At 46.1% G+C, this 27,792-nt stretch overlaps 1 long non-coding RNA gene across 4 annotated transcripts; it reads left to right on the forward strand.

Annotated features, from left to right (window-relative positions):
* The first annotated feature begins 621 nt into the window (after nt 1-621).
* On the forward strand, nt 622-20,082 carry LOC147100344 (uncharacterized). Of its 4 annotated transcripts, XR_015073715.1 has the most exons (5): nt 622-752; nt 4,165-4,421; nt 13,647-13,744; nt 17,744-18,077; nt 19,691-20,082. It is a non-coding gene; the product is annotated as an uncharacterized LOC147100344 (long non-coding RNA). The 4 variants fall into 4 exon arrangements; XR_015073714.1 differs by lacking the exon at nt 13,647-13,744; XR_015073716.1 differs by lacking the exons at nt 622-752; nt 4,165-4,421; nt 13,647-13,744 and adding an exon at nt 14,517-14,639.
* Nucleotides 20,083-27,792: the final 7,710 nt, after the last annotated feature.

Raw genomic sequence — 27,792 nt, forward strand, 5'->3', positions numbered from 1 at the left:
CTTCATTGGCTGTAAAGTGCTTTGGGACGTCCGGTGGTTGTGAAAGGCGCTATATAAATGCAAGTCTTTCTTTTTCAGTTTATTTACTCAGCAAACAGCAAAGTAACCAGTCTGTTTACAGAGTCTACTTAAAAAGAGTCTCTATGAACTGCAGCAAACAGAACTCATGGCCAAAACTACAGCAGCTTCTCCCGATAAAAGCAGGGTGATTTCTTCAGCAAAATTCAGTGAGTGGAGGATAGTTTCACAATACAAATTATGTGCATAAAATCGTTCCCGGTCAGCTCCAAGCATCATTGGCAGAGGAATTATCCAAACATCTCCATTCTGGTCGGAAATAGTGGAGTCACTATATGTAGCTTACTTAATGAAGTCCTTCATAGGAAACTTGACCAGGTTAGCAGTAGAGTCATGTGGGCGGGCAGAAATCCCAGCCTGCCACTAACTCATCAATGGATGGAGAATCTAGCCAATTGTTGTGTTAAATCAGCAATGGAAGTAACTATTGCTGTAAAGTCAATCGTCATAAAGGATGGACTTCTGATTTGAAGTCGCCATGTTCTAGAATGTGGGCAGAGGGAGGGGGGTGGTGGGAGGTTAGTGACAGTTAGACAGTTGAGGGATGCATCGGTAATGGGAAGATGGAGTTAGTCAAACTGAAGAGAAGTGAAAACCACAAAAACATCTGAGGAAAAACCAGAAAGATTGAGGAATATTTAATCAGAAAAGGAGAGACATGAAATAGAGAGAAAGTAAGAAACTAATAGAATGGAAATAAATGGATAGCAATTCCTTTTTATTTTCTGGGAGATATAGCTCACGTGCTGGAATGCATTATCTTCCTGAATGGGACTCGTGAGCTTGAACTTAATTGTAACAACTGAAGAACATACCTCCACAAGCTCATCAGCAAAGTAGCCACTTAATTCCTACTATATACATACATACATATATAAAATCTAGCTGTCACAGGAGTAAGTTGATGCATTCATGGAGCAAAGGGGGCAGCACAAAACAAGTTTCATGATGACAATCTTGATGTTCCTGTCAAGGGTATTACACAGCAATGATATAATTTACAGGGTGGACAGAGACCTCCTCCTCCATCCCTTATGTACGGAGCAAGGCAGCCATGGCTGGAAATAAGCAAGAAGGCCAGCATGGTGTCACACACGAGGAAGTCCAGAAAAAGATGTCTGATGTGAATAAAATCTAAAGGTGAGAAATTAATACTAATTTAAATGGCATAAACATGCAATATTAATCAGTATGGTTGAGTTCCTTTTGTTATCAAGTGAACACAATTCATAAACAAAAGCAAAATACTGCGGATGCTGGAAATCTGAAATTAAAAGCAGAAAATGCTGGAAATACTCAGCAGGTCAGGCAGCATCTGTGGAGAGAGAAACAGAGTTACTGGGCTGGATTTTCCTAAGCCCCGAGGAGGCAGGCATGCAGGCGGGACTGCTGGTAAAGTAGCAGAAAGTGGGGGCGGATGGCAAACCTGCCCCCGTGCCCTTTTGCCAGGACGAGGGAAGATATGTTGCTTCGAATCCCGTCTCCTGGAGGCGGGAAAGGCATTAAATACTTTTAACTGCCTGTTAACAGGTAGTTAACAGGCAGAAAAGAGGATTAGTGCGAGTCTTTCTTTTTCAGTTTATGTACTCAGCAAACAGCAAAGTAACCAGTCTATTTACAGAGTCTACTTAAAAAGAGTCTCTATGAACTGCAGCAAACAGAACTCATGGCCAAAACTACAGCAACTTCTCCCGATAAAAGCAGGGTGATTTCTTCAGCAAAATTCAGTAAGTAGAGGATAGTTTCACAATACAAATTGTGCGTAAAATCGATCCCGGTCAGCTCCAAGCATCATTGTCGGAGGAATTATCCAAACATCTCCATTCTGGCCGGAAATAGTGGAGTCACTATATGTAGCTTACTTAATGAAGTCCTTCATAGGAAACTTGACCAGGTTAGCAGTAGAGTCATGTGGGCGGGCAGAAATCCCAGCCTGCTACTAACTCATCAATGGATGGAGAATCTAACCAATTGCTGTGTTAAATCAGCAATGGAAGTAACTATTGCTGTAAAGTCAATCGTCATAAAGGATGGACTTCTGATTTGAAGTAGCCATGTTCTAGAATGTGGGCAGAGGGAGGGGGGCGCTTCACAGGTGAAGGCTTCCCGACCTCAGAGAACCCCGTCGGGTTGGAGGAGACATGAAGCAGGTCTGCGGCGGTCGGAGGCACCTGGAAGTAAGATGTAGAGGTGAGTGATGGGTGCAAGTGTGGAGTGGCAAGTATGTAAGGTGAGTGATAAGTGTAAAAAAATGGTCACTTACCTTGTTTTCTTCCTGCAGCCTTCATCCTCTCTGGATCGGGAGACCCGACATTCTCATTGTCGATTTCACAGACTGGCTGTTAGATCCTCCGAACCAACAGCCATCTGAAATTGACAAAGTTGAAAGGTTTGCTGAGTCCTGAACACAAGGACTCATCAAACTACAGAGAATGTCAGTGTTTGACAGCTTCACAGAGCTGTCAAACGCTGACATTCCTTCTTCGAAGAAGTCTTGACATATAGCATGTCTGACGTTGGCGTGCTCTATCAGTGACTTCCTCCCTAATTGGCCTGCTGAGCCCGCAGGGCGGGCTTAACAAGGTCAATCAGGGAAAAATCCCTCTGGTTGGTCAGACGAGGATGGAGGCGGGACATTGACACGACAAGCAGCAGTCCTGCCTCCAACTTGTCTCCATTGAGAAAATCCAGCCCAATGTTTCAGGTCGATGGCCTTTCATCAGAAACGTTACCTCTGCCATTCTCTCCACAATTTATAAACTTCTGCCAAAGGGCTTCCATCAAAAGGGAAATGCTTGCTCAAACCCTAATATGGCGTGTTTATGCTGTTCACATTAATGTTCATTTCTTACTTTAATGGTTTAATTCATGTCAGACATCTTTTCCCAGACTTCCTCCCGAGTCTAGACTGGTCAAGCAGCAGTTTTCAACATAGGCAGAAACAACCTAGAGAGGATAAAGGCGATGAAGCAGGAAGAGGTGACCGTGGTCAAGGTTTATACTATTATGCTCACTTTGTCCATCATTGTTATTAAACAAAACAGCCATCTGGACATATTAATAGGGCAATGGCACTGAGCTTAGCATGTCCTGCCAGTGCTGCTGCCAGGCATTTCTGAGGCGGTGTACTCAAATGTCACCTTCCTCTTTTCACAGAAATTCCAGAAATCTGAACCCTGGTCTCTGCCAGCAAGCTCACACAGCACTAAACCATGAACCAGCACTTGAACCAAGCATCAGTTCCCAAAGACATTGGAGGGTCTTAATACAAAGTCTAAGGAAGGATCTCAGGATAGGGCTTGGAGTGTGACTGAGGGAAGAAAAGTGCTCTAATGTATTTTTTTTTTAAATCAAACCGCTACTGGGTTGAGGTCGATCACAGTTAGGAGCAGTGCTCTACCACCTCGGGATTCATACCCAATGTTATAAATCTCATCATCGTGAAAAAACAACTCATGAAATAACACTGGACGGCCAGCTGGTGGCGCTGTCCAAGGAGTATAAATACTCGGGCGTGGGCCCAGCTTGCCCAGGGACATTTTGTAAGACAGGAACTAGTGAAGTACAACTAGACCTCCATGTTCTGAAACAAGTTGATTAGAGCCTTGCTTTATACTCGAACCAAGTGCGTAGTGAGTTTTATTACATCACCCAGCGCAGGTTTAATGCAAATGGATGATGCTACAAGAGTTAGAACTTCTTAACGAGTCTGTTGTTTCCATCAAGTGTATGCTGCAAGTTCAGAGGGCTGCTACCAGAGACGGTGCAACTCAATTGTGTACATTCAGGGAGGACCAGGTGTTTACACTGAAGTGTGCCATGGAGCAGAAATTCACTTATCTCTTACTTTTATTGGTTAAAATAGCAGAAAAAAAGGATTGCATTAATATATTTAGATGCTGATATCACACTGCACAATTTCACCCCAGCATTATTAAAAACAAATCAGACTTTAATGCTTTCATAGGTGATTTGGCAAATTCAATCTCGGTCTTTATCCAGTTTTGTACGTTTGTCTTTTTGGTGCTTTACTGCAATGTATGACTGTTGCCCCCACCATTTTATTAAGCAAACTTTTCTTTTCAGAATCCATTCACAGCAAAAGAAAATTGAACAACTGTGAAATCATATGTCAAAGATTACAATTGTAAAGGAGCTTAGAGCAACAGAATTGAAAACATGGCACTCAACAACATTGGACGGATCACCTGAAGATGTCCCAATCGTCGAACACCCAGAATTATGCAGTTCCACAGCTGAAAACCTATTTAGGCTGGTCCATTTTCAATTTGCTGTTTTGTTGTTTTCCAATTGGAATAGTTGCAATGTTTTACTCCTGTCAGGTTAGTGGTCCATCTGTATGACTTTACTAAACATTAATGTTATGAAAAAGGAATGAGCAAAAATTAAGCCTGACTACATGAACTTATCCAATCGTTCTATGTAGGCTAAAAATAAGAATCAGAGTTGTACTTTGAACAAGGAGGGCATTGATCAGTGTGTTTTGTTTAGAAATGCGATGGAAGATCTTAATTTCTGATATTGTGAACAATATGAAACACTAGCTGCCTCAGAGAACAATTTCTGAGCTGTTCTGGCAGAGCTGACACTGAGTTGAACTTCAGATGCAGTCTGAGCCTCTTACTTTTCTTCCTTTCTTGCTTCTTGAATCCTGAGTGCTCTCTTTTCATTTTCTCTCGGTGTGGTCTCGTTCTGCTAGCAGCAAAGTTACTCATTGAAAATAACAATCAAGAATTGTCAAAACAGATATAGTGTAGAAAGAAAGAACTTGCATCTATATAGCGCCTTTCACAACCACAGGACTTTCCAACGTGCTTCATAGTCACCGTAGTGCTTTTGAAGTGTGGTCCCTGTTTAATGTAATGTGGTAGCCAATCGGCACACAGCAAGGTCTCACAAATAGCAGAGATAATTGATCAAAGAATCTGTTTTAGCGATTTTGACTCGTAGAGATAAATATTGGCCAGGACACTTGGTGAACTCCTCTGCCTTTCTTCAAATAGCCCATAGGGTCTTTTATGTCCACCTGAGAGAGCAGATGGTGGCCTCGGTTTAACATCTTAACTGAAAGACGGCACCTCCAACAGTGCAGAACTCCCTCAGTACTGCACTGAAACCATCAGCCTAGAATATGCGTTTAAGTCTCTGGAGTGTTGCTTGAACAAATATGCTTCTGACTAGGAGGTAACAGCGCTACAACTGAGCCAAGGCTGACAGCTTGAACTATAAAAAGAACATTTCAGTTTATTTGAATTAAGCCTCACTTTGCTATATGCAGAGTGCAATTTGTGTTGTAATAGCTACAATTCAGTGGGTGCTTGGAGTGAAGTCTTATTATACTGTATGCAGATTGCAATGCATATGTTAGTTGCTTGTTTCCCTGATGCTTTATTTTAGGAAGCTCTCTTTTTTTTATTCGTTTATGGGATGTGGGCGTCGCTGGCATGGCCAGCATTTATTGCCCATCCCTAATTGCCCTTGGGAAGGTGGTGGTGAGCCGCCTTCTTGAACCGCTGCAGTCCGTGTGGTGAAGGTACTCCCACAGTGCTGTTAGGGAGGCAGTTCCAGGCTTTTGGCTCAGTGACGATGAAGGATCGGCGATATACTTCTAAGTCAAGATGGTGTGTGACTTGGAGGGGAACTGGGAGGTGGTGGTGTTCCCATGCGCCTGCTGCCCTTGTCCTTCTAGGTGGAAGAGGTCGTGGGTTTGGGAGGTGCTGCTGAAGAAGCCTTGGCGAGTTGCTGCAGTGCATCTTGTAGATGGTACACACTGCAGCCATGGTACACCGGTGGTGGAGGGAGTGAATGTTTTAGGTGGTGGATGGGGTGCCAATCAAGTGGGCTGCTTTGACCTGGATGGTGTTGAGCTTCTTGAGTATCTCTCTTAAAAAAGATAAAAGTGTTCAAACATAAAATAAATGCTAGATATTACACCTGTACATATTGGAAGTCAAGGGAACACAACCTATTATCTTATTTCCATGTTTTTAACTCAGGGAGTTGATGATGTCTTATACCCCCCTCACCTTCAGAAAACTGGAATAGATGATTTTATATGACATTTTTCCCTTTTATCTTCTGTCTGCTTAACTTAGAGGGGCGAAATTCCCCTCGTTTGTGCCTCCAGTGGGAGGCGCTAACAGGGTGCAAATGGCTTTTCGTCCCCCGAAGTGATAACCGCGGCTCCCGCGAAATTCCGCGAGAGGTTAGTGGCGGCGCTAGTGGGTATCGCCCCGATCTTCTGAGCCCAGAGATCATGACGTCATCTCCGGGCACAGCACCCCGGTAGCGCCTCGGGAGAAAAATTCCCCCTCGCGCACCGCATCAGCGCCGGGCAATGTTACCGACTGACTGCAGGGGTCACGAACAGCGAGGCCGGCCGATCGCGGGGCGCCATTTAAAGGCGCAGTGGCCGGCCAACATGAAAAAAAATCGCCGATTTTGAGCGCTGGGCTGATTGCGAAGCACTGCTGCACCCCGGTGCTCCAGCAGATGCCAAAAAAATGCCGAGCTCGCAGCGGGGAGCCCTTGTCTTTAATTGAGGGAAGAGCCCCTGCAACGTGGCAGTGCCACGCTTTGCCATAGGTGGCGCTGCTGGGCACATCGCCCCAGATCGGGACATTCCCCGCCTCTTGCGCCCCAAGAGGGAAGTGGAACGCTTGATTTAGCGCTCCACTTCTCCCTTGGAGCAAAAATTGGGAATTTCTCAAATGTTTGAAAAGGTTAGTGCCCCAAATGGTCCTCTAGGAGAATTTCAAACATAATAATGGCCCATAATTTCCGATAGGAGGCTTCCTGCGTACGGAGGCCTCCTATCGGAAAAAAATCTACGCGCTTACCTGAGGGCTCCCGAGGTCTGGGCACTTCCGATCCTGGTCTCTCCACAGTCGAAATGCGCAGGGCCTACGTATCCCAGGGGCGCAGGCGGTTCGCAAGCATCCCTGGGATCACGTGGGCCAGGCTAGCCAATGAAAGAAGGGAATCCCCTTTCATACTTTTGACAGATAGACCCATCAAAAGTATGAATGGGGATCACTGAAAAAAGACACTAAAACATTAAATAGATTTTTTAAAAACCTACGGTTTTAAAGTGAGTTAAAATTACATTAAATTAAAAAATTTAATTAAAAAAATAATTAATGTTTTTTATGGGGCTAAAAATAAACTTACCTTTTTTAAAGGTATGTTTAAATTATAAATAAGTGAAAAAAAATTTTAAACTTTTTTTCAACTCTTATGCCGGTAATAGCAGGCCTTACGCCTTCTTTCACCAGATGTAAGATTTCTAAGGGATTTCAGGGCAGGCGTCCGATCTGTCAAGAGGATTCTTGACCGATCGGAAATGCCGGTTTTCAGCGTATGCGCTTTGCATGCCTGAAACCAGCATTTCCGATGTCCCTACGGGTGTGTACACAGCACATACACACCCATAGGCATCGGAAAATACGGACCAATGTAATTTGTTTATGCATGTAGCTGTCTAGTTATGCTTATTTTCTATATCCAATTATTACCAGTATGCATACAGTTGTGTGAACGACTTATCATAATTTCTATAAAAATAATAATCCGCTTTTTAAAAAAAATTAATTCTTGCGATGTGAGCATCACTGGCAATGCTGACATTTATTGCCCACCCCAAGTTGTCCTGACTGAGTGGCTTGCTAGGCCACTTTAGAGGATAGTTAACAATCAACCACATTGATATGAGACTGAAATCACAGATAGGCCAGACTGGGTAAGGACGGTAGTTTTCCTTCCCTAAAGGACATTAGTGAAACAGTTGGGTTTTTACGACAAAACAGCTTCCTGTTCACTTTTACTGATACTAGATTTTGCTTCCAGATTTTAAAAAACATTCAAATTCTCAAACTGCCTTGTACTCACGTTCACTGGATTATTAGCGCAGTAATATAACCACTACACTACCAAACCCTTCTTGGGTGAATCCACTGCATAGTGTGATACTAAACCATATAGAACAGGAAGGTCCCAATCTAAGGACTATGCTGAATTAACTGGTCTCAGCCAGGGCATCGGGGGTGCTACAATTGGTCTCAATTTTCCACGGCCAGGTAGTAAAACAAATCACCGCAGGTTCAAACTTATTGCTATCCACTGACCCCTGAATAACTATCTGGAGGACAGTATCAGGCTTGATGCCCCTCTATGAATGAATAATCTGGCATGGTTCTCTGGGGGGGAATTTTCTGGGGGGTCAGTGGGCAGGATCATGGTGGGTCGGGTAGGAAATGTGATTCTTTTGACAGCAGGTCAACATGCATTTCCCACAGGTGCGTGTGTGATCTCTGATCCAACCTGATTAAACCAATTATTGCATTGTTGACAGACCCTTAATAATGCTTTTAAACTTACCTTTCACTTTAACTGCTTGCCCACGGGATCCAACTGCTCGGGGATTACGTCTGTGAACCCGAGGCAGGAGTTGAATGGCCATTGCTCCAGCTGATTACTTGACAGCTTCAAATGTACAGTAAAAGCTCCCACAGACAGATCATCACTTTCCTCAGCCACAACCTGTTTCTCAGTCCATTTCCAGCACAGATACTGCAGGCTTTCCACTTTCCACTCTCCATCCACTCTCACCTCATTGGAAGAACTCTCTCACCATTGACATAATGCTTCTGTCATCTCTACTTCACCTGCCATCTATTCTATCAACATGGGTGCCCTTTATACTGTCTCACCTTGGTTCTCAGAATCCGACCACAATCAGCCCCAGCACCAGCAGCACCAGGCACACCAGCAGCACCAACAACAACACCAACCTTCTCCGTAATCACCCGATGCTATACAGGACACAGGGCATCAGCACCCGGCCACATTGCTGCCCGTGAGGCCTCACCATGACCAGATTTACTTCACTTGACGCTGTACACCCTGGCTGCCACATAATGCGCCAGGTTGGCACCACCCCACACCAACACCGTAAAGCATCCCTACAACGCCCAAGCCATTCTTTTCACACTCACCACCATTGCAGAGAATGTCGTTATGTCTCACCATTCACTGCAACTCACTAAGCCACTTCCAAAGGTGCACACAAATCTGTCCAAGAACGCAAAGTGTTGAAAATAAAGGTTTCAATGTTTGACAGCACATTAACAGAAACTTTACATGAACATTGGATAAAACACCCATGTGACTACTCTTGTGTGTTGTTAGTTGGTATGATTGGACTAGGATGAGGGTAAGTGTGAGGGGGGGCTAGTGAGATGTGGATGTGATAGTGTAGATAGAGAGAGAGGGATGGGTGGAGGTGCAAGGTAAGTTGGTGTGAGTAAGGATGTGCAGGGGTTGAGTAGTGAAGGCAGAGTGTGATGAGTGGCACAGGAGGTTGAGGTGGAGTGTGGCTTTGTACTAATGTTTCTTGATCTACTGAGATAATTGAAAGGTTTGCACCACTGCACCCAGGTCCTCCTGATGACATCCCTGCTTCTGACCTCCAGTGCAATGTGCAACCAGGCTGTATTGGTGTCCTGGGGAGGTCTCTTCCGCCCATTGGAAGGGAAGAGGACCTCGCTGCATCTGTGACTCCCTCCATAAGCATATGGAGGGAGTCATGGGAGAGCCTGTGTGCAGCCCTGCACCCCTGTGCAGTGACCGTCAGTGTTTGCAGCACTTCAATGCTGTAGAACACTGACAACTCAAATGTCAAAACAAAGTTGACCATGGTCCCTTTAAGGAAACCGGCTGATCACGCGCCTTGAATGATGTCACCAGACCCGCTTCCTCTAATAGGACCGGGAAACGCGCTGGGCGGGCTTAAGAAGCCCCAGCAACGAAAGTTCCTTTTAGGCAGCGGGATGGAGCCAGCAGCAGGGCTGCGACCCACCACCGACATCGCCCGTCCCGGACTCATCGAGGTAATGAAAATCCCAGCCTATGTCTCAACTCAAGCAGGAGATATTGGAGGGTCTCCAGTTCTCTTGGAAACATAAGTCACAGCCTTCAAGGGAGTGGGGTGGGGGGGGGTGGAGGGGATCTCCTGCAAAAGATACAGTAGTCAGGGATTACTTTTAATATTTAGTGCAATGCAAACTGAATAACAAACTTAGATAACGCACTGATTCAATTGTTACTGTGGAGTTCAATCAAAAACTGGCATAAATACATTGAATGTGTTTCTGTATAAAATGTGCAGTTATTTATCTTGCATCATTGAAAATGATTTGTGTTTTCAGGTTCGCAGTTCTATCCAAATGGGAAATGTGGAAAGAGCGATAACTGCCTCTAAGATTGCCAAATTTTTGAACATTGCAGCAACTGTAATTGGACTAATAATAATTTTATTTTTTATAATTTTTTTTATTCTTAGCAGTCTGAGATTGTTTTCTCGTCCGCGTTGAAAAGAATAACATAGAAGATTAATGATCGTATCAAATTTATATCAAATAAATCTGTATTATGAAGTACATTATGTTTAGAACATTTTGGTTCCTTTATTCACCTGTGTTGTGCTATATATTTTGTTAATTCTGTTCCTCTATAATGTACATATATATCTGTTGACATGCAACTTTGTGACATACATAAGTTACATTATTTGTTTAGATATTTATGTGTTCCCAATGCAATACTCAAATTATAATATGATGTCCCTCTTTCCATTTACATAGTAAATAGACTCTTTTTTTTATAAATAGAGAAAAACACTAATGTCCTTACTGACTCACAATTGCTTTAAGTGAATGTTGATCTTTGAAGGAAATAACTAGCCAGGCAAATGCCACCTCCACCAATCCCTCACAACAAATAGGTAGTCCCCATTTGGACCAGCTATCTTTCACCAATAGTACCACTACTAGAAGGAGAGCACAAAGGCCACCTTCATAGGAACTGAGCCACAGGGAAAGAAGTAAAGTACACAGTTTCATAGGTTCAGATCTCCCATACCACAGCCTCCCTCATGTGGGGTTCAAATGATTCCCCCTTCAATTTCCACATTCCCACCTGTTCTGTAGCCACTCTCTGCCAGTTTGACTGTACAGTGAAAGGGTATGCATCGTGGTAAGGCTCTGCTAATGCCAGACTGGAAATACCAAACCATCATGCCAACCTTTCACCCACATTAAACATTGCATGCTGTACCTAATGCCTGCAGGATAAAATACACACAGTACACACAGTGGACACATTCGAAGAACACAGTAAATTATGCAAAGCCATCATCTTTGTCCTTGTCCCCTATCTTTTATACATTACTGACTTGGCATAAAGGCAACAGTACATTCAGGTATTAGGATCAGATGATGAGGTAACAGAAAATAACGCAATAAAGGAAACAAATGATTTTTTTAAAAAGTAGCTCATCCAGAAATATATTACTGCTATTGGGGGGAAAAGGAATTTATTATTTTCTATGCAGTCTTTCATTATTACTGCTGAAAACATAATGGTCAATTTTGATTGCCCTCACCTGGCGTTAACGGCCTCAAAATGGGGTCGGCTCCTTACCGCCCCGTTACAACCAGCAATGTGGTGTCCAAAGCACCCGCCTATTTCAGGCGAAAGGCCGCTTTTAATATGGAAATCAGGGTCCGAGGACATAAATAGAACCCTGAATGCCATTTTAGGTCAGAAATGGTCAGAGCTCAGTTCCCTGGGCAACGGAAGAGACGAGGCCCTCTAAATCTAAATCTTGAAACTTTTTTAGGGCACAGTGTTACACCAAAATGTGTAACAGCCCTATACATCATGGAGACAAGTAATTAATGCACCAAATTGTGCTTCTAAAGTATCTTTCTCTTCATAGCCGACTCCATGAAGTCTTGACCACAAAGGAACTCGAGGGACATTAGACCTATTTTAGTGCCTGATTGTGCCCCTTTCAAACCAGTGTGAAGTGACTCATCCTTCCTGAATATCATTCTTCTGGCTGATACGTACTTTAAGTGATGGTGCTTAGTTCTTAGATGATTATGGAGTCTTCCGTCAAATTGACGGATGGGTCAGTTGTTGTGGGTGCGCTGATGGGCGAAGCGCCCAATCTTGGACGCACACATACAGCTGCACATATCGCATTGAAAGCCAGCTAGATGAGTTGCCTTGTGTGACAGATACTTGGCAGCCAGACCTTGCAACCTCACAACCTCAAATTAATTCAAGCCAACCGAGCAGACATGCTGCTATCGTGGTCTGTCGATGGCTGTAATTTCCCAGGTATCAGGGTAAATATGCAAAATTTCAAGATGGCCTTTAGTGTGTCTTTATAGCATTTCATCTGTCCACCTCTTGCAATATCCGGACTGTAGCTCATCACAGAGGACAGCTTTGGGAATTCTATAATCAGGCATGTTGAATGGCATCTCCAGACCAACACAACTGGACCTTATTGATCATGGCCTCAATTCTAGTTATATTGCTGAGCTTGGCTATACATTACTAGGCTCTGGATTCCTCAGTCTCTCCACCTCTCTATCCTCCTTTATGATGCTCTTTAAAAACTACCTCTTTGACCAAGCACCTATCCTAATATCTCCTTATGTGGCTCAGTGTTAAACTTTGTTTGATAATGTTCCTGTGAAGTGCCTTGAGAAGTTTTACTATGTTAAAGGCGCTATAGAAATGCTAGCTGTTGTTGTTGTTGCTTGAGGACATCAGTGCAAGACACCCAGTCCAGCCATGGATGCCAGTGATACACTGTAGACAGCACAAGTGGAAATGGTCAAGTCGCTTGATATGATAGCGACTCCCATCCCTACAGTAGGGTGGTGAGGACAACAGCTTGGTATATAGTGACTTTCATTAGCAGACTAACCCATCATTTCTGCCAGAGTCTCTGCTCAAGTTTGCCAAAGTTGCAGCTGGCACTACCAATCCGGTCAGTGATGTCATCATCAGGAAAGGACACAAGATATATACATGTGCTTAGTTAGGGATATTGTTGGTTCAAAGATGCATAGCACATTTCATGGAGCACTACAGCCACTGCTTCATGTCTGCTGAAACAACTCTCTTCCCCCCAGTCGCTCTCTCTCTCTCTTCCAACAACAACATGCCCTCAAAAGACCCTCGGCACCGCCGGGCACCCCCAGCTAGTATCATTATATAATTGTACAAGGCAGAAACATGTTCTTCTCCCCTAGCACATGCACCATAGAAGCTATGTACTGTCTCCCCTTTGATGGTCTTTGATATTATACCTTTAATGTGCGTGAGGGTTTTAACCTGCTAAATCCCTCCACCTGCCTGTACCCGGTACTTTTTGTTGTATGCTGCCTTTTTCTGTAAGGAAAAAAGCAGCCATAGAATGAGCGAACGTTTTATCATGTTTTCTATATAAGAGCAGTGACTAAATTTCAAACAATACTTCATTGTCTGTAAAGTGCTTTGGCACATCCTGAAGTTGTGACAGGCGCTGTCTAAATGCAAGTCTTTATGTGTATTTTAGGCTGTAGCACTATGCAGAAATTTATGCATATAGTGTACCTATATGTAAAGTACCTTGTCTACAGAATGGTTGAGAGCTGACTGAGTCCATTGTCATTGTATGTGTAAATAATTAATGCTTCAATCTTTCTCAGCTGCATCTTTCAACATTGGTTTGTTTTGGCTGGCTGCACTAGCATTGTTACCAATAAATCCAACAGAGGATTCAGGAGAAGCTTCTTTGCACAGAGTGGTAAGAATATGGAACTTGCTACCACAAAGAGTAGTTTTTTTTTTGTTTTGTTTATTCGTTTATGGGATCAGGGCGTCGCTGACAATGCCAGCATTTATTGCCCATCCCTAATTGCCCTTGAGAAGGTGGTTGTGAGCTGCCTTCTTGAACCGCTGCAGTCCGTGTGGTGAAGGTACTCCCACAGTGCTGTTAAGGAGGGAGTTCCAGGATTTTGACCCAGCGACGATGAAGGAACGGCCGATATACTTCTAAGTCAGGATGGTGTGTGACTTGGAGGGGAACTTGAAGGTGGTGGTGTTCCCATGCACCTGCTGCCCTTGTCCTTCTAGGTGGAAGAGGTCGCGGGTTTGGGAGGTGCTGCCGAAGAAGCCTTGGTGAGTTGCTGCAGTGCATCTTGTAGATGGTACACACTGCAGCCACGGTACGCCGGTGGTGGAGGGAGTGAATGTTTAAGGTGGTGGATAGGGTGCCAATCAAGTGGGCTGCTTTGTCCTGGATGGTTGAGGCGAATAGCATAGATGCATTTAAGGGAAAGTTAGATAAACACACGAGGGAGAAAGAATTAGAAGGTTATGCTGATAAGGTTAGAAGTGGGGTGGGAGAAGGCTCATGTCGAGCATAAATGCTGGCTTAGACCAGTTGGGCCGAATGGCCTGCTTCTGCGCTGTAAATTCTATGTTAAAAGTTGGAGTTTTGACATTTAAAACTGGCAAGTTCTAGAATGTGGGGGGGAGAAGTAATAATAAGGGGAAGGAGTGACGGTTGGGGAGTTAAATGGATACATCTCTAAGAATGAAGGTGGGCAGACTGAAGAGAAGTGGAAACCAAGAGGGAAAAACCAAAAGATTAGGAAGATTTTTTATTAAGAAAAGGAAAGACAGAAAATAGAAAGCAAGTATGAAACTAATAGGAAGGAGAATAAATCCAATAATTAGAGTGGAGAAACAACAATGAAACATAAAGCTGCCATTTCAGAGGCAAAATATTAAACTGAAAAGAAAAAGGAAATATTGTGAGGAACAGATTAGAACAAAAGATTATATTGAAGTATAGAATAAAGGGATAAATTTAATGTAACCAGAGAATATACTAGAGAATAGAAATAATACAGAATGTGTTTGATGCCTCAAACCTACTGTTCCCTAGTTTAATTAACTTAGTTTTAAGTTAAGGAAAATATTACTACGATCAGTTAAACGTGAATTTAAAGAGAAACATGAATTCAATATTAAAATCGATACACTAGCTGAGGTAATATAAAAAGTAATGTTGCGGTTAAACCTTTCTATGGACATTTGTAAGGAAACTGGTTTATATATAGCATCTACAGTATAACAATAGTTAAAGGTTAAGGAGGAAGGAAAGACTCTGAGAGCCTCCATTTCCACTAAGATGCTCTGTTGACTTTAATTATGGGAAAGCATCCCTGTCCTTCTGGAAGCAGCTCTGCTGCAAACTGTGGGAGGGCAACTTTCAAACCAGACTGAGGTAGTTACTCCCGAGTCGGCGAACAACAGGAAATTTGCATTCCCAGTCATTGGGAAGGTTTCCCAGCTCGGGTTCTGCCGGGGTGGCACTAACGCCAGTTTGAAGCTGGTTGAGCATACCCTCAGAATTTTCAACACTGCAACAGGAGGGAAAGTGGGTGATCATCACCCCCTCCTGCTCCAGATGGGGCAAAAAGGGAGACGAAGGTGTCAGTGCAGGGCACCCCCATGAGTATCAAACTGTCAATGGGTTTACGGTATGGGAGAGCTAAGATGTGGACAAGGATGGCATCTCAGGGGAAGTCAATCATAAGCAACACTACATGGAGCAAGAGGAAAAGGAAATGTAGTAAAAAAAATTCTAGTTGTAGAAGATTCTATAATTAGAGGAATAGACTACCTCTTCTGCATCCACAACTGGAAGTGCCAAACCTGTGTTGGCTCCCAGGTGCCAGGATAAGGGATGTAATAAAATTGTGGAAAAGCCTTTCCATAGTCACAATGGCCATCTGCCCTCCTTCCAAGCTGCAATTTCAATCATTCAAGGTGAGACCCAAACTGTAAAACTGGCCTTGATTAACTGAAAGCCATCTCCACAAGCTAGCCTTTCAGCCAATCGAGTTCTCAAACTCTAATTGAATTAGTTGTATTTTTTGAGGCTAACATTTCGCATATTTTTACATGTTGAGTAAGGAATGCATGCTCCAAGACAAGTTACCTTGTCCATGGTGCTGGAAGCCCAATCTGGCCTGGAGGTGATGACACATTCACTGTGCAGGAAAGGTTAATAGAAAACATAATCTCTTACTTTTTTTTTCCTGTTGTGTGCTCACTTTTCCTTTTCACAGAAAATATACACAAATCAACAAAGCAATACCAGAAAAATGTGTGTGTTTGGTAGTATACAAGAAAATCAAACCTTAATCTGGGAATGCTGAAGTTATCACAGCTATTGGGGACTATTCTAACCTAACCCACCCACTGGGAAACTGACTGATTGGATTGGCTGCCTGTTTTACACCATGTTCGATTTTACTTTTTGCAATGGAGGAAATTCACGCGTAACTGATTTATGCCAGTTTTACATCAAAACATTGGTACATGCGAATTTCCTTGATCGTTTGCACTACTCCCGAGATACGTCCGCTGACACCCTCTGCTGCTCATTTACATAGCTCCGCCCCATGCAAGAGATCATCTCGTGAGTTTCCTGCATTTAAGCCAATAATGTGCTGGCATAGGTTGACCCCCTCAAAGATGGATCCGCAGCACAACCCGAGGTCGCCTGACATCTGAGATTTCTGGAGTTTGATAGCGATTTTCTTCACGATTTAAAAAAAAAATGTTTTCTTACCGAAACCTGCACTACACTTAACAAAAGTACTGTCTAGTGACATAAGAAAACTACTCGGCACTTGGTCTAAGCATTAAACAAAGCTTTAATCAACTGTTTTTCAACATGGAGATCTAGTTGTGTCCTTCACTAGTTCCTGTTAAAGAATGTCCTGAGCAAGCTGGGCCCATGCCCGAGTATTTATACTCTCCCTGGACAGCGCCACCAGCAGGCCGCCCAGTATTATTTCATAAGTCATTTCCACATGAATGACATGATTCATGTCACTTAGTACACCCAAACTATTTTGAAACCTTCGTCCCACGCCAGTCAATTAGAAGGACTCAGCAGCTGTTCCAATGGGCAGAACCCTGTTCTGCATAATAATGGCAGAGGACGAGGAGCAGCAGAGGCAAGAGGCTCCGAGAGTAAGGCGCCATGGCAGAAGACAGCAGCCTACTCGCTATTACCCCTACTGGTGGTACTGCACTTGCACTTGTTTTATGCTGGTTTTTATGCTCTGGCGTTGGCAAATCAGCTCCGCAGGAAATGTTGGCATACAGTCCTATTGGTAAGTACAGGGCAGCAACTGGGAGAAATTCTGGTGTATTTTCTGTGTAAGTGTGATCCAGGAAATGTTGGGTTACAAATTCTAACAGACATAAATTTGATTTAAAAAATGACGAACTCGTACAAGGATAGTTGAAAAAGAAGGAAAATTTATTTGACTTTGGATTATTTTAAAGCTCTCTTTAATTTTTCTACACCCCCTCCTTTCAGGTCTACAATGCCCCTGCACCATTCCTTGGGTACGAAAGTGGGTGCCAGATTTGCTCTCTGGCCTCTGTCTATTCCACTCCTGACATCGCCACGAGCACAAAACGGCATCAGGGTTTGCAATTTTCCCCTCCTAACTCCCTTCCTCACGGGGAAGTACTCAACTTTCACTGGATGCCATAATTCGATGACGCAAAATGAAGGGCTTGCCACGTGCATTTCCCGGGTAGATCCCAAAGTCGACCATTTTACGGCTCGTTTTCTTGGTAGCATCACTAGATTAACCTTGCCTTACCACATTTTTAACCATTCAATCTTAAAATGTAAGTTTGAACTTAAACTCTGTACATATTTATCTGAGTTAAGCAAATCTAATCTCAATTTTTGTTTTCCTTTTTATAGGTTTGTCGTTTTATTGCTTTAAAAAGTTGCATGGCCACTGTCTGCACCATGTTAAGCACACCTTTCTTTTCAGAATCCAACTGTAACAATAGGAAATGGAACAATAGAAAGGGTGACTGGAGAATCAGTTCCCAAAGACTAGAGTTGTAAAGAACCTACTTAGAGCAAAAGAACTGAAATGTGGCACTCAGCACATTGGGAAGATCATCGGAAGATGAAAAGCTCAGAAAAACCTATAGATCCACCGGTGCAAACCTATTTAGTGTGGTCCATTTTTAATTCGGTGTTTTGCTGTTTTCCGATTGGACTAGCTGCAGTGTTTTTCTCCTGTAAGGTTAGTGTATGTGTGACTTTTCTAAACTTTAGAGTGTAAATATGAAATAACTGAATGGAAATCGAACCTGCATGCTTAAACTGCAATTCATCTAAGCAGTTAAGCCTTTTTTGATCAAATTATAGAACAGAATTGAATTCAGTAAAGAATAGAATTGCAGTTCGACACAATTAAAGTATTTGAAGTGATGTTTAAGGAATGTTTAGTTAAGGAAGGTAATCCTTTAGTTTAGTCTTATCAATTAATTTCAAATGCTCTCATCTGCCCACCCTGGTCACATATCACTTTATTCCCTTTCCTTTAACCACCCAACCAACCGATTCTTAAATATTGACATGGTCTCTGCTTCAATCAACTGTGGTGGAAAACTGGTGGAAACCCTGGAGAAATGGTGCAAATGGGAACATAGGAATTGCTAGACAAAAAAAGACCATGGTCCATCTAACCTAGTTTGCCTTCTACCATCTTGGTAATCGCATGATACAACGATAATTGGAATAGTTGACTAATCATGGCATTAACTCTCTATCAATTAGTCTACAACAGACCCAGACATGAGGTGAGGAAATCCCCCAGTTGTTGAAAGCTTTGGGAACAATAGGTCCAAAGTCATCTGTTCTTCCCAAGAATGCTACACTTACCAGTTGGCCATTTACACTGCTTCTCCAGGGTTCTGCCAATCTTCTGCTGAAGTTATGGTAGATGATCAGAAGAAATTAGATGGAAATTGCAGGTATCTGTTTTTACAAATCTGTTAGTTGTGCTAGAAACTCTATCAAAGAAAGTATAAAAGCTAAAAAATGTAAATTTGTATAGAAAAAAGACCCCTGAAAAACTCTCAAGATGTTTTGAGATACAAGTCTGGAAATTACTGTTGCCAATATTAGCAGACACTTAACTTGTGCATATGACATTCCTTTGTCCATTATTTTCCTACATTACAACAGTAACCACAAGTACTTCATTGGCCGTAGAGCACTTTGGGAAGTCCTGTGGTTGTGAAAAGCACTATATGAATGCAAGCTCTTTCTTTTTCTTCATTTCTTTATTTTAGCAGATGCAAGAACCATAGGTTAAAATACCAGAGAAAGGAAAGTTATATGTACCCGTTAAATGTTCATCTCCTAATATTGCAACAGTAATTTCTAGGTTTTAATGAAGTTAGTTATGGGATAAATGTTGGCCAGGTCACCAGTCAAACTCCCCTGCTCTTCTTCAAATAGTGCCTTGAGATCTTTTACACCTACCTGAGAGGGCAGGTGAGGCTTTGATTTAAGGTTGCATCCCAAAGGTGGCACCTCCGATGTTTCGGCACTCCCTCAGTACTGTACTAAACTATCAGCTGAGAATATAAGCTCAAGTCCTGGGCTAGAGACCTTCTGACTCAGAGGCAAGAGTGCTACTATTGAGCCAAGGCTGACACATGCAACAAAAAACACATCACCGTGTAAATTCCATAGCAAATTGAGGTTGTACTTAAAGATTAGCTTATTACCTGTGACATTAATGTTAAACTGGCATGAATACATTGGCCATTGGAATATATTATATGTAGATTGTGTAGGTCAATTATTTATCATTTGTCATTAAAATTGATGTAATTGTGCTTTCAGGCTACCAAGTCTCTTGATAAGGGAAACAAGGACATAGCCTATAGTGCATCTCTGACTGCCAAGAAATTGAACATGGCAGCGACTGTGACTGGAATATTTCTTTTAGTGATGCTATTAATTTTTGCCGGTCTTGGTGGCATGAAGATATTTGCTCATTCATAAAATGTTTCCTCTGTTAATCTCTTTTTAAAAAGGATTACTATATTGAAAGGAAAGACTCACATCTTACTTATTACATCAAATAATGCACATTATGACATATATTTTGTCCAGGAACTTTTGATTCTTTGGTTCACCTGTGTTATGCCTGCTATATACTTTATTAATTCTGCTCTTCTACCTGTTAAAATACAAAGAAAGAAATAAAGAAAGCTTTGCATTTTTATAGCGCCTTTCACGACGTCCCAAAACACTTTATAGCCAATGGATTACTTTTTGAAGTGTAGTCACTGTTGTAATGTAGGAAACGCAGCAGCCAATTTGCACACAGCAAGCTCCCACAAACAGCAATGTGATAATGACCAGATAATCTGTTTTTTAGTGATGTTGATTGAGGGATAAATATTGGCCAGGACACTGGGGATAACTCCCTTGCTCTTCTTCGAAATAGTGCCATGGGATCTTTTACGTCCACCTGAGAGAGCAGACGGGGCCTCGGCTTAACGACTGATCCGAAAGACGGCACCTGCGACTGTGCAGCACTCCCTCAGCACTGCACTGGGAGTGTCAGCCTAGTCTCTGGAGTGGGATTTGAACCCACAAACTTTTGACTCAGAGGCGAGAGTGTTCCCAACTGAGCCACATCTTAAAATACTTCATGAAATATGCTGGCCTTGATTCTGGTCTCTCTACCACCCTAACTTTTAGTGGGAATGTGGCGGTAGAAAGACCAAAATCACAACCTAACGCTTGCCACCATCTTCCCGCCCGCTGCCAGAGCCCCCGCTGGAAACAGGTCTCATTAGGCCATGCAAATGAAGGTCCTTCGACATCAATAGGGCCACAATGCCATTTTAGTCTGGGAACATGTAGCACCCACTCAGTGCAGGGCCACCCTGAGCAACCAGAGTTCCTTAGCGAGATTGGTAGAGACCTAAAAAATAGGTTTGGTGAGGATCTTTTGATGGCAGGATAAGTATCAGTGCAAAACCATTGTCTCACTAAAAATCCTCCTAAAATATTAAACCCCCCCCTCCCAATTGGCCTGGCCTTCCCCTTTAATAGGTTTAAGCTGGCTCAGCACAGTGGATGGGCTGCTGGATTTTCTGCCCCCTGCCCCCTCCCCCCCCGCAGAAAAACAAACTGCCTATTAGCACTCGGATTGCACTGGCACCTCACTGCTTCAATGTAAACGAGGCCCGGCCATCAAAATGGTTCCAGTCTCTCTCTCTCCAGCTACGTCGAGTAGGCATTGCGATTGGTCTGCCCACCGCCAGCCTGATGCACGCTCCACTTCAAAATCTGGACTCTTTCTGTACTACAACAGACGTATGTTAATTGATCTGTGCACATGTAGGAGATGTACAAATTACAGTGGTAATTACCTCCTGACATTGTGTAGTAATTGGGGATCATTTTTGACTTGTTCTAAGTATATGATGGTTAAGGTCACATGATGGCAAAAGGTTGCTTCATTTACTTTGCTGAAGGCTATCAGTTAATGATATACATGTGAATCCTTGAAACTCATTGTTAAATTCTCAAACATGTGAGCAATTTATGAAGATACAGGTAACTTGATTGTTATATCATTTTAAACACATACATGATAGGAAACATTTAATTTCATTTGCACTTTCATCTAGAGCTTAATTGGGTGCTAAAAGCTAATATAGAGGAATAGTGGATTATGATTGGCCAGATTGTCTTAGTGTTTGTTTCAATTCTTGTAGTTCAAGGAATTTAAGTTTGATCATTTGGGGAAATATGAGCTTTTGAGATGAGTTTCCCAAGACACAAGTTTGGAGGTAAATTTGAATAACCAATCAGAAAAATTAGATGGAGATTGTGTGAACCATAGGATCAAGAGTAAGCCATTCAAACCCTCGAGCCTGTTTCAGAGTATCATAAATTAAGTGCTTTTGAAGTGTGGCCACTGGTGTAATGTAGGAAATGTGGCAGCCAATTTGTGCATAGCAAGGTCCCACAAACAGAAATGAGATAATGACAAGAGGATCTGTTATAATGATGTCGGTTGAGGGATTCATATTGGCCAGAGAGCGCCTCGGTTTAACATCTCATCCAAAACATGGCGCCTCTGACAGTGCAGCACTCCTTCAGTACTGCACTGAAGTGTCACCTTAGATTATGTGCTCAGGTCCCTGGAGTGGGACTTGAACCCACAACCTTCTGACTCGGAGGCAAAAGTGCTACAACTGAGCCACAACTGACACCTAGGCTTAATAGCCTCAAATGCAAATCTTCATTATGGCATTTGAAATGCTTTTTAATCATATTTGAAACACAAATGAGACCTTGAGTATTGTGTGCAGTTTTGTTCGCCTTATCTGAGGAAGGATGTTCTTGCCATGGAGTGAGTGCAGCGACGATTCACCAGACTGATACCTGGGATGGCAGGAATGACGTATGAGGAGAGATTGGGTCGATTGGGCTTATACTCGCTGGAGTTTAGAAGAATGAGAGGGGATCTCATTGAAACTTATAAAATTCTAACAGGACTAGACAGACTAGATGCAGGAAGGATGTTCCTGATGGCGGAGGAGTCCAGAACCAGGGGTCACAGTCTAAGGATAAGGGGTAAGCCATTTAGGACAGAAATGAGGAGGAATTTCTTCACCCAGAGAGTGGTGAACCTATGGAATTCTCTACCACAGAAGGCAGTTGAGGCCAATTCATTAAATATATTCAAGAAGGAGTTAGTTATATTTCTTAAGGCTAAAGGGATCAAGGGATATGGGGAGAAGGCAGGGACAGGGTACTGAGTTTGGATGATCAGCCATGATCTCATTGAATGGCGGAGCAGGCTCGAGGGGCCGAATGGCCTACTTCTTTCATTAATAGCTCCAAAATAACTGAAATTATTAGAGAGTAAATTAACAATGACCTCGGCCGGAATTTTCACAGTCCGACGTGCTGGCAGCGGGGGAGCCCTGGAGAGTTTGGGGAACCCGGACGTTTCAGCAGCGCGTTTGTCAATGGCTTTTTAATGAAGCCACAACATTTGCATCTGACCAATTAACGTGAGCGGGAGTGATGACGTAATGCATGAGTCTATTTCAGCTCAACTATTTAAAGGGACCCTGTGAAGATGAATGTTGAAGGATTGTCCCGGTGGGGGAACAGTGGAAGAAACTGCATTAATGGAGTCTCAAAGTGGCAAGGCTGCTCCTCGCTTAGATGATGCCTCCCTAGAGCTGATGTTGCATTCTGTAAGGGCCCGCAGGGAGATTCTCTTCCCAAGCCGACTCCAGTACATCACTCCTCATATGTACTTACCTTGCAGGTGCACTCATCCCTATTTGTCCAAGCACATCTTCAGCAATCCGATTGCTTGCTCGATGGCAGTTCTCCTGGTCATGTGGCTTTGATTGTATCACTACTGGGCCTCATTGTTTGGGCTCCTAAGAGGGGTCATCAGCCATGTCTTCAGGGGGTAGCCCTTGTCTCCAAGGAACCAGCCAATAATTCTCCTTCAAGGTCTGAAGAGCTGTGGGAGGGTGGACTGGCGCAGGATGACAGGATCATGGCAGCTGCCTAGGAATCTTGCCCACTCCTGCATGATGATCTTTTTGTGGTTTCATATGAGCTGAACATCGATGGAGTGGAAGCCCTTGTGGTTGATGAAGACTCCATGGTGATCTGGGGGGTGCCACAATTGCCACATGTGTGCAATCAATGACTCCCTGTGTCACGGGGCCGTGCATTCACGGGGTCGTTTTGCTAGGGTTTTGGTAGAGGACCCAAGCGCAGGAAACCTATCCAAGGACTCGAGACCGGGTAGAACTCGAAAGATGCTTCCTTGAGACTCGAGAACATAGAGACAGGGTAACACTTGAGAGATGATTCCTTGAAACTCGAAAACACGGAGAGACTCGAGAGAGCTGCTACTTGCAGGCAGGCGAACCCAGGACTGAGCAAAGAGGACAGGAAACAGGAAGCTTAAATACAGGCCAGAGTGGTCACGTGACATAATTATTCAAATGAAACAGGAGACAAATACTTTAACAACACACAGGTGAGGCCAGAGGCACAGAGGACAAGACAAGGACAAAAACACAACTTTATTCAGTCTCTGCCTTGCTGTCTGTGGTGCTGGTTGGAGCTGCAGCAGAGTGGAAAGTGGTGGTCGCCTTGACCAGGGAGTGGAGGGGAAGGAGAGACCCCAGGCCACCACTGCCATCAACCAACTTTATTTACCGAGGTGCCTGGAGGGAGAGGAGGAGAGGGGAAGAGGAGGCCAGCATTTACAACTGGAGAGGCCTTTCCATCACTGCCTCCCCAAATTGGCCTCCTTTCCAGGAGAGGGGAGAGGAGCTGCATTCAACACCCACTGCTTGGAAGGAGGGTAGGAGCAACTTCCTTTTCTATTTTGAACTTCTGCAGGGGGGTGTCAGTCGGTGCATTCCCCAAAGACTTTGTATTGTGGGTAGGGGGAGGAAGGAAGACCGGGCCGGAAGACCAAGGGGTGTCAAAAGCCCCTTCCATTGCCTGGCCTGGGTTAGCTGGAGCTGCCCGGGTGAAGCCTTTCCAGCACATCAAGAAGACCTGGTGTGGGGCTGAGCCTGGGCTTTTCTCCAGCTTCCCCAGGTGAAGACATCTTCTCCCCCTGCCTGAAGACCACCCGCAGAGACTTTATTTATTTTTACCATCGGGGAGTGCACCCCCTGCCGACACCCACCCACCCACCCACCCACCCACCCACCCACCTGCCATCCTGAGTGGCGCCCCTGCCTTTGCGGCCTCCCTCCTTCCCACCCCCCCCCCTCTCTTTGTCTCTCTCTCTCCCTGTCTCTCAGGAGGCACCTCTTTCTCCAAACTTATACTAATTGCCACTTGAGCCGAGGGAAGAAGGCCCCCCTCCCAATTACTTTCAACAAGGGGAGAGGCGGGCCTTTAATTTAACAGCTCCCTCTGCTCAAGGGAAGACTTTAAAAAACGGAGGCCTTTTTAACTCCTTCAGGCCTGTGACTTGGGGTGAGTGTAGCTTTTTCTTTTTAAAAAAAGAAGGACCACCCCATAATGGCGACTACATCTTCGCCGGTGGCGGGGTCAGTCAGGACCTACGCGAGAGTGGCAGCCGCAGCCACAGCCGCTCTCGCTTCTTCTGCTGCCCCGTCACCTTTTAAACTTATTACTAAAAAGCTTGGGGTGAAGAGCTACACCCACCCCAATATGACAATTGAGGCGTGCGTTAAGGCTATGGCCGGGGTTGTCGGCCCTCCGGCCATAGTGGCCGCCTCAAAAATGTACGGGAAGGCTGTCTTCTTCCTGGAGTCCGAGCGGGCGGTGGCCCTGGCCATCGCTCAGGGGCTCACCGTGGGCGGGACTTTCCTGCCGGTGGACCCGCTGGAGGCCACCGCGCAGAGGGTGGTGTTATCAAACGTCCCGCCCTTTATCACCTGTGAGCTCCTCCTCCCCCACCTACACCAACTCGGGGAGGTGAGGTCGGGGATTTCCCCGATCCCGCTCGGACTCCGGGAGAGCAGCCTTCGCCATGTCTTCTCCTTCCGGTGCCAGGCCTTTATCCAGCTGGCGCGGGAGGGGGAGACGGACGGGGCTTTCACGGTCCTCCACGGGGGGACCTCGTACCGCGTCTTCTGGACGTCGGACGGCGTGCGGTGCCACGCCTGTAGGGAGGTGGGGCACGTGCGGAAAAACTGCCCTGCCTCCAAGGCCGCCAAGTCATCTGGCGTGGCCAAGGCTGGCGCCGTCGCCGCTCCTCCTTCCGGGTCTAGCCGCGCCCCCGCTCAATCGAATGCTACCGGGGCGTGGTCGTCGTCGGAGGCCAACGACATCCAGGCCTCCGGCGGGGGGGAGGAGGGAGGTCCGGTCAGAAAGAAGGCGCGGGACAAGACCAGAAACCGTAGGGTGGGTCCCCCCGCGGAGGGCGTCCCCCTGAATTTGGAGGCCCTGACGCCCGAGCGCGTAATCGCGATAATCGCGGAGTGCGGAGGTGGGGGGGACCTCGTGCCCGAGCCTGTGGCCGCGACCGCCGAGGCGGTCACGCCAGAACCTGCGGCCGGGCTCGGGCCCGGGGGACCCAAAGAACTCGCTCCACCAGAAGGAGCAGGGGAGGCCCCTGAGGAAATGGAGGCCTCCCTTTACCCCTCCGCGCTGAAAAGAAGGCGCGACCCCCTGGATGAGGAGGAGGACCGGGAGGAGGAAGGTCCCTCCGGTCAGGGGGAGTCGTCGCCCGCCGCGGGCACTGCGCCCCACCCCACCGCTAACACCATTACGGGCGAACGGCAGGGGTCGCCTGTCCCTGGGGAGGCTGAGGCAGAAGCGTCTGCCCAGCTCGTGCCTCCCGGGGATGGGGACGAGACCCTGCCCGTGGGGGGGGTCGCGGAACAACCCGCGGCGGTTATTGAGCCATTGCTGGTGGCATTGCCCCTCGACGGGTCGGGCGGCCAGGGGACCGGGTCGGGCGAGTCGTCTGAGGACGAGCTCGCCCAGAACGACCCGGATTTTTCCCAGGTGCTGCTCGACCTCGTCGAGGTGTGTCAGAATTTTCCCCCGTCTGCTGGGTCGGAGGCCGGTGGCGTCGCTGAGGAGGGCCCTCGGTCTGTGTCTCCGGCGCCGGGCGACTTGGAGGAGGTCCGGTTTTTGTATTCTCCGATCTCTCCGGCCTCTCCGGTCGTTCCGGCGCCTGGGGCGGAGGGGATCTCCGAACCGCCGCCGCCTGCTGGCCCGGCCCCCCTAGAGGAGCCCGGGGGGGAATCCTCCGCTACCGATCCTGGGGGTGGGATCCGGGCGGAGGCGGGGCCGGCTGTCGCGGCCGGGCCGCCCGATGCGCATTGCGTGGTGGACGGTTCGGCCGCCGGTGGCGACCCCCCGGAGGAGGACGGGGACTCGGTGGTGGGGGCGGAGGAGGACTTAGAGTCCGTCGCCGACGAGGCGATGGATGACCTCGCGCCCCTCGCCGGGACCCCCCTCGTTCTTATTCCCATCAGGGAGCTCCGGGAATTTGTGGCCACGAGCCAGGGTCACCGCAGGACCCAGCAGGCCCTCGACAGATGGTCGGGGCTGGCGCTGCTCATCGGGTCGGCCCGCGTCGCCTACAAGACCATGGGTGCGGACGCGGGCGTGAGCCCGTCCGAGCTGTGTCGGTTCCGGGCATTCCTCACCGGGCTGCTAAGGGAGTGGCGGTCGGCTAGCGGCCGCCCTCCCTTCCCCCGTTAGGTTTAAGTAGGGGTTGGTTGTGCTTCTGAAATGAAGATAACCATAGCCAGCCTCAACGTCAACGGCAGCAGGGAGGCTAGCCGCAGATTTAATAACTTTTCGGTCCTTCGGGACGGGAAGTATGCGGTGTGCTTCCTGCAAGAAACCCACACCGTTCCGGGAGACGAGGCCACGTGGCTCCTGGAGTGGCAAGGAGGGGTCAACATGAGTCACCTCTCCAGTGTTTCCAGTGGGGTGGCTATCTTGTTGGCCCCGCATTTTCAGCCGGAGATCTTGGGGGTCAAGGAGCTCGTGCCGGGCCGCTTGCTCCAGGTCACTGTTCGCCTGGGGGGCGTGCCGTTCCATCTAGTGAACGTGTACGCCCCTCAGGCTGGTGCGCAGCAAGCGCGCTTCTTTGAAGAAGTGTCCACTCTTTTGGGCTCCATCGACGCGGGCGAGTGCGTCATCCTCGGGGGGGATTTTAATTGTACCTTCGAGGCGAGGGACCGCACGGGTACCCAGCCGTGCCCAGCGGCGATGGGGAAGCTGAGGGACCTGGTCGGGTCCTTCGACTTGGTGGACGTCTGGCGTAATCTCCATCCCGACTCCAGCGCCTTCACTTTTGTGAGGTCTGGGGGAGGAGCGTCCAGGATCGACCGCCTCTACATTTCCCGGGCATACGTCTCCTGCGTTCCGGCGGCTTCCGTGCGGCCGGTGCCGTGCACGGACCACCACCTGGTGTGGGCGGAGCTCGTGCCGCCGCG

This window comes from Somniosus microcephalus, chromosome 26 (genome assembly GCF_052327205.1).
Source record: "Somniosus microcephalus isolate GS21.2 chromosome 26, FLI_Smic_1.0, whole genome shotgun sequence".
Classification (NCBI taxonomy): Eukaryota; Metazoa; Chordata; class Chondrichthyes; order Squaliformes; family Somniosidae; genus Somniosus; species Somniosus microcephalus.